Source organism: Gigantopelta aegis, unplaced genomic scaffold (assembly GCF_016097555.1).
Source record: "Gigantopelta aegis isolate Gae_Host unplaced genomic scaffold, Gae_host_genome ctg2030_pilon_pilon, whole genome shotgun sequence".
In the NCBI taxonomy this organism is placed as follows: Eukaryota; Metazoa; Mollusca; class Gastropoda; order Neomphalida; family Peltospiridae; genus Gigantopelta; species Gigantopelta aegis.
The window spans coordinates 99,009-106,080 of NW_024532825.1; positions in this window are offsets into that span (position 1 = coordinate 99,009).

Genomic DNA, 7,072 nt, shown 5'->3' on the forward strand with positions numbered 1-7,072 from the left:
GACTTTTTAGATAGATATTGTGTGATAGCGCGCTTTTATGACTGTGATTGCTGCTTGTAGGTGCTTATTAGCTGTAGATATGGCATAAGGTCTTTATAGTGTTCACCTAATAGTTCTAGTCCATGCATTTTGCTGATATATGTTGTAAAAAGTGTAGAATTTGCCCTCATGATTAATTATTCACCTTGTACATATGAATACTACAACTGCAATGCTTTTAAAACATGAAGACAATTCAACACATCTGATAACTACTCTTATTTTATCAACATACTCTTGTGCAAGATGCTAGCAGCATTATAATGTCAAGCCGTAATTATTCAGAGATTTTTTGTACTGGAGAAGTTGGTGATGTGATTAACAATGACTAGAACATTTGAGTTATACTTTATGTTGTGTACCTAATTTATAGATCATTGTGATGATTATGATGATGTTGCTATTCAGTTACAAAGTAGTTCAAGTCAAGGTCATGTTGAAGAAAATATTGAGTACTTGTTACACTGACATCTGGGATTAAACTGAAGCTAGTATGGTCCGCAGAGTTACTTTTTCTCTGCATGTGGTATGATATTTAGATTTCTTTATTTTTATTATATTTACCTTATTTGGATTTGATGACACATCATGTTACTTCTAATACTATACTATAACTAACTAAAGAGAGGATTACAGACATCAATTGACTAATATATTTTTATTAATAAAAATCTAAGAAAATATTTATATGTTTCTTCTAGCAGACTGTTTTTATGTGAATTTGAAGTAAGCCATAGCAGCAGCAGACAAAGCTCCTAAAACCACCATAGTAGCCAACAAAGGAACAGATATGTCATCATCTCTGGATCCAGATCCTGAAGAATACACAAATTACATGCAACATTCCATTCAATATGATCAATAACTCACTTGTTGAATCTCCTGAATGGTTCGAGTCAATAGCATCTAAAGATAAATGCAATATAAGAAAAGTTTGTGTCATTACTATACATTTTAATCAGATAATATCTTAATTTAACTATTTAATGTATTAATAATAATACTAAAATGTATTAGTATAGGTATTTTTCACTTTCACATAGTTTTGGTATTGCTAAAATTGAAGGTGAAGATTTAAAGTGAGAAAGTCTAATAGTCCAATACAAGTTACATCTTAATATACTGTTGCAATCCCACAACTTCTACCTTGTGAAATATACTCATGTTGAATATTTAGTCTTGTTAAGAACTGATGTATTTCCTCAACAATTTCTTTGTCTGCAATTGGTGGCTCCTCTACAATAGAGACGATCTTCTTCCAGGATGGTTTACAAGAATGTTTATCAATCCATAATTGTAGAATATGTGCGAGCCTTTGAGTATCATTTTGTAGACCCACTTTCACTTTTGCGTCCACAATTTCAGCTTGATTAATTCCAAGTTTGTATGCCAATTAGTTCCCATTTATTTCTTATTTTGTTCAGCAAAGTCATAAGATGTTTTACTTTTGGTTTTGCACCTAATAATAACAAAGAAAGGTATATATATATTTTAATATTTTATTAATTAGTCCAATTTAAATATTTTTATATCATTGAAAATTTATCTATTTGTTATATACACTTGTACTATTAAAGTAGCAAGTGCATGGTTAGTAAAGTAACTTGCATGGTTAGTAAAGTAACCTGCATGTGATTGCAAACATATTCTAACTAATATTGGAACAAATGATTATTTCTATATCAAGCTCTAAATTTATCAAGGTGATAACATTCATTTAGCTCAACTCAGTAGCTCATACAGCCTAGCAAATCTAATTGTTTAGACTTTAAAGGTAGTTCAGCTTTCAAATATGGTCATAAGCTGAATATTATAGTTTGTTTAAGTTTACAATATGATATCAAGATGTGCCTTTTCTCTTTGTGTGGCTATATGCTCCTTCTCAACATTTGTGAATCCTTATAGCTATCAGGAACAAAATAAATCTCATTCATGCAAACATTTTATACAAGTTATTGTACTCACATAATATTTTATTGTCTAAAGTAGTGTCAATGCCAGCAAAGTCATAATGTTGACCTAAAATATACAATCATTTGTCACGTGTATCCAGAATAAATACAAAATACTTGTTATGTCTTCTAAGTCATTGCTAGAAATTACTAAAGTCTTCATATCTTTTATGTCATTGAATGTAAGCTCTAAGTCAGTGAGCTCATGATTGTCTTTGAGTTGGACACAAAAATGAAGGCAAAGTAGGGCAGAGTCTAATTGACTTTTGTCAATATCTTCCTTAGAGACCTATAAAAAACATAGCAACATTAAATCTTTGTGGTGTACACTGAATTGTACCTGAGAATTTGCCAGTGGTTTTGTAATAAAGCTGTCATTAACATGTGGCAATGTTATGACCTCAACATCTGGGTCAATGTGAAAAACAACTGGTTTGCTTCTTCTCCAATTACAGAAGCTTTTTCAGTCTTTATTCTCTAATAAAGTAACAATCAATAGCTGGAGCCCAAAGTAAATTATCTTTTTATATAATTCTGTACTTTTTATAATATCAGGACGTTATTTGTGTAAGCTCATGGCATGACATGCAACAAAATGCTGACAAGTCATTACATTTCTTCATTTACTCACCTCAACGAATGGTCCAAGATCTTTTGTTATTATTGCTTTAATTTGCCAAGATGACTTCGTTATTTCCTTGAAAAATACTGTCATTGCATAGCGACATATTTGAGAAGAGCAAGAGCCTACAGCTACCAAAACAGAAGAAGCACAAGCCTGTACCACACCCAAGTATTTGCTGTCGTTATGATCAAGTGGTTGACCTTTAACCTCAACGAAAATATGAGGGGGAGGACCACATGCTCTTAAAAAACTAACTGCTGAGTTGACTTAATGTCAACATTATGCTGAAGACAAACTTAACAGGACGTGAAAATGTTTCGTGACTTTTATCGGTGCCAACTTTGTAGATGCAGCTCACAAGATCAACTTTTTCAGGAGTTTTGATATTCGATATAGGGGGTGCAATTACTTGTACTTTCATATTGACTTTCTTTCCTTCTTTGACCGATAATGGTGGAATGATTACTTGAAAACCATGATCATGTTTCTCAAAGACCTGCTCATCTTTAAAAGTTTCAACAGACCACTCAAACACTTCATTTAGAGCTAATGAACACAAAGCATTACTGAATTGTTTGAGCATCATCCTATTTAATTAAACCTACCTACTATTGGATCATACTGAGCAAATACATTAATGATGTCTTTGCGACATAACTTCAAAGGGCTGACACCATCATCATTGTTTAACATGTTATCTGCTCCTTGAGAAAGAAGACACTCTATTGTATTGGCACTGCCTTCTATACAGGCATAATGCAAAGCTGTATTGCCCACCTAAGTAAAACACAGTAGCTCATTACATTATGGTCAAAAAAAATACAAATATGGAACTAACATTGTCAGTGGCATTTGGATTAGCTCCAAAATGTAACAACTGTTCTACTGTCCAAAAATTATCAGGTGATCCTCCAGTCTGAATGACCCTTTTTTTGTCCTAAGATGGAATAAACTTTACAACAAAACATGAAAAACCTTAAGACTTGAATGTATTGCAAACCATGTTTATGTATACAATAATTAGCAAGCAGTTGAGTATTTTAAACAACTTTTACCAAAAAAATTAATGATGGAAATGTAGAGATGGCAATAAAAGCATCTTAACTAAGAATACAACATATAGAAATGACAGCTAGTACTGTAGAAACATTTACATTTATCCCATGAACTCTAACTTAGATCAAGCTATTTTCTGTATTTTCATTTACACCTTTATATCCTATCATTCTAAGGAGGTAATAACCCTCAAGTAGTCTGAATGTTCAATGTCAGAATATTTGTTTGTTTAGTTTTGAATTTTTTAGTTACTAACTCATAAATATGTACACATAATATATTCAATGATTATAATACATTAAAAGAAAGAGTTGTTTCTTATAAAGTATTGTAAACTATTAAATATTAAAACCGTGAACATTTGTCATTATTGTTATAATCATTGGATTAGTGTAAGTAAATAACCATCACAAATACAACTGTCTGAAAAAAAACATGTTATTTTCTACATTGGTTCTAGTAAAAAGTGGTAAAATACCATCAAAGATACAACACTATTACATTGATTGGTATTTTTTAAGTAAAACACAGTAAATATAAGATTTACTTAGCTACTGTAAATATAAGATTTACTTAGCTACTGTAAATATAAGATTTACTTAGCTACTGTAAATATAAGATTTACTTAGCTACTGTAATATAAGATTTACTTAGCTACTGTGTTTTACTTAGCTACTGTGTTTTACTTAGCTACTGTGTTTTACTTAGCTACTGTGTTTTACTTAGCTACTGTGTTTACTTAGCTACTGTGTTTTACTTAGCTACTGTGTTTTACTTAGCTACTGTGTTTTACTTAGCTACTGTGTTTTACTTAGCTACTGTGTTTTACTTAGCTACTGTGTTTTACTTAGCTACTGTGTTTTACTTAGCTACTGTGTTTTACTTAGCTACTGTGTTTTACTTAGCTACTGTGTTTTACTTAGCTACTGTGTTTTACTTAGCTACTGTGTTTTACTTAGCTACTGTGTTTTACTTAGCTACTGTGTTTTACTTAGCCACTGTGTTTTACTTAGCTACTGTGTTTTTACTTAGCTACTGTTTTTACTTAGCCACTGTGTTTTACTTAGCCACTGTGTTTTACTTAGCTACTGTGTTTTACTTAGCTACTGTGTTTTACTTAGCTACTGTGTTTTACTTAGCTACTGTGTTTTACTTAGCTACTGTGTTTTACTTAGCTACTGTGTTTTACTTAGCTACTGTGTTTTACTTAGCTACTGTGTTTTACTTAGCTACTGTGTTTTACTTAGCTACTGTGTTTTACTTAGCTACTGTGTTTTACTTAGCTACTGTGTTTTACTTAGCTACTGTGTTTTACTTAGCTACTGTGTTTTACTTAGCTACTGTGTTTTACTTAGCTACTGTGTTTTACTTAGCTACTGTGTTTTACTTAGCTACTGTGTTTTACTTAGCTACTGTGTTTTTACTTAGCTACTGTGTTTTACTTAGCTACTGTGTTTTACTTAGCTACTGTGTTTTACTTAGCTACTGTGTTTTACTTAGCTACTGTGTTTTACTTAGCTACTGTGTTTTACTTAGCTACTGTGTTTTACTTATATATATTAGATTATAATAAAACATATAATCTAATATATATAATTTGACAAGAGAGATTTGAATTTTCTTATATTAACTAAATAAAAGTAAAATATTGGTCCTCATAAAAATGCTGTATAAATAGCACAGAACTGAATGTGTGTGTTAAAGCATTTATTGATTTTATTCCTTAATGCCAAAATAAAGAGAGACAAGAAATATGATTGATTACAACATAGAGACAAAAAGTGGATATTTAAGTTCTATTGATATATATATATATATATAATTATATATCTATATCTATATATATAGATATAGATAGATAGATAGATAGATATAATATATATATATATATATATATATATATATATCAAAATTATTATACATGGCTTTAAGAGATTATATAGTTTATATCAATAAAGCAACTAAAACTCGTTCCTATATTTTGCTATTATTTATCTATTTACATAATCGCATAAGACAAGATAGCATAATAAATTGTAAATAAATTCTTCAGTGTATAAATCAAATCAACTCACTTCATCTATTCCAAAGAACTGCTTGAAAGCGTTTTTCTTTTTATCAAGTAGTAAAATATTTTAGAAAAAGAACATACATTATATGATATATCTTTTCAGTGATAATATGCCTTACCCAACGTTTTTCTTCATCAAAAACATGTAAGCGTACATCTTCTTTATAATCACTTGAGGTAGCAAAGTGTAATGAGTTTCCATTCTGTATTGTGGAAATACTTGAAATGGTTTTATAAAAGCACACTCACTCTACAATTTGTAGTATTTGGATCAGCTGAGTTCTGTAGCAACAATTCAAGCATTTTATTGTCATTCTTTGCAGCTGCCCAATGGAGAGGTGTTTCTCCAAACTAAATTATAAATGTTTTTAGTATGTTAGATACTGAAGAACCATTTATACCTAGCTTCATAAAGATTATGAGAAAGGGATCAATCAACATCAGTACATTAACTTGATGCCTTTCTCACCATTCTTTTTACTTGTTAAATATAATGGAAATAGGATAATCTAATATTGGAGATTCATTTCTGATATTCAGGCTATCCAACTATAAACATTTTATAACTAACGTATCATATAGTATATTTTAAAAGTTTCCTTCAAACTTATTTTCCAATAGTCAGTCACCAAAAAACTCTTTATAGCATAACAATGCATGTAATAGAGTGTGATCCTTAATTCTATATTATTATTATTATTTTTGTGAGAACACTTTGTATTTTTTTAATGCTAGATAAATTTAAACTATACTAAAAATTTATTAGAAAAAGCAAAGATTCAATATGTATCTGTTAGTGACAAAGTGTACCAGTACTATATATATTCAAGTGAGTAGTTAATTGTACTCTTCATTATTGTTTTCTTTAAGATATCGTAGCAAAAACCAATTCATATGACTGTGTGGCTGTCAAGTTATGATATACCAAGAAGTAAATAATAAGTAAAATATTATACATACAGAAGATCTGGTCATCGAGTCTGAATAAATGTATTCATTATACAGTACAATCTAACACTAACCTCATTTTTAATGTTTGGATCAGCTCCATTTTTCAATAAAATTCAGCAATTTCTAGGGTACCTTCTACTACAGCAAAATGTAAAGGTGTCCTTTGAACCTGAAATATTATAATTTAAAACAATAATTATATTCTACTATTGATTGATTTGATGACACTAACCTCGTCATGTGAATTAACATCAGCTCCTTTGGTGATAGCTGATTTCACACTATTTATGTCTCCATTTTTAACTGCCTGTAATAGCTTTTGATTCTATGTTCATGTGAACAGAACAAACTTTGATGAAAAATTATTTTATAATTATA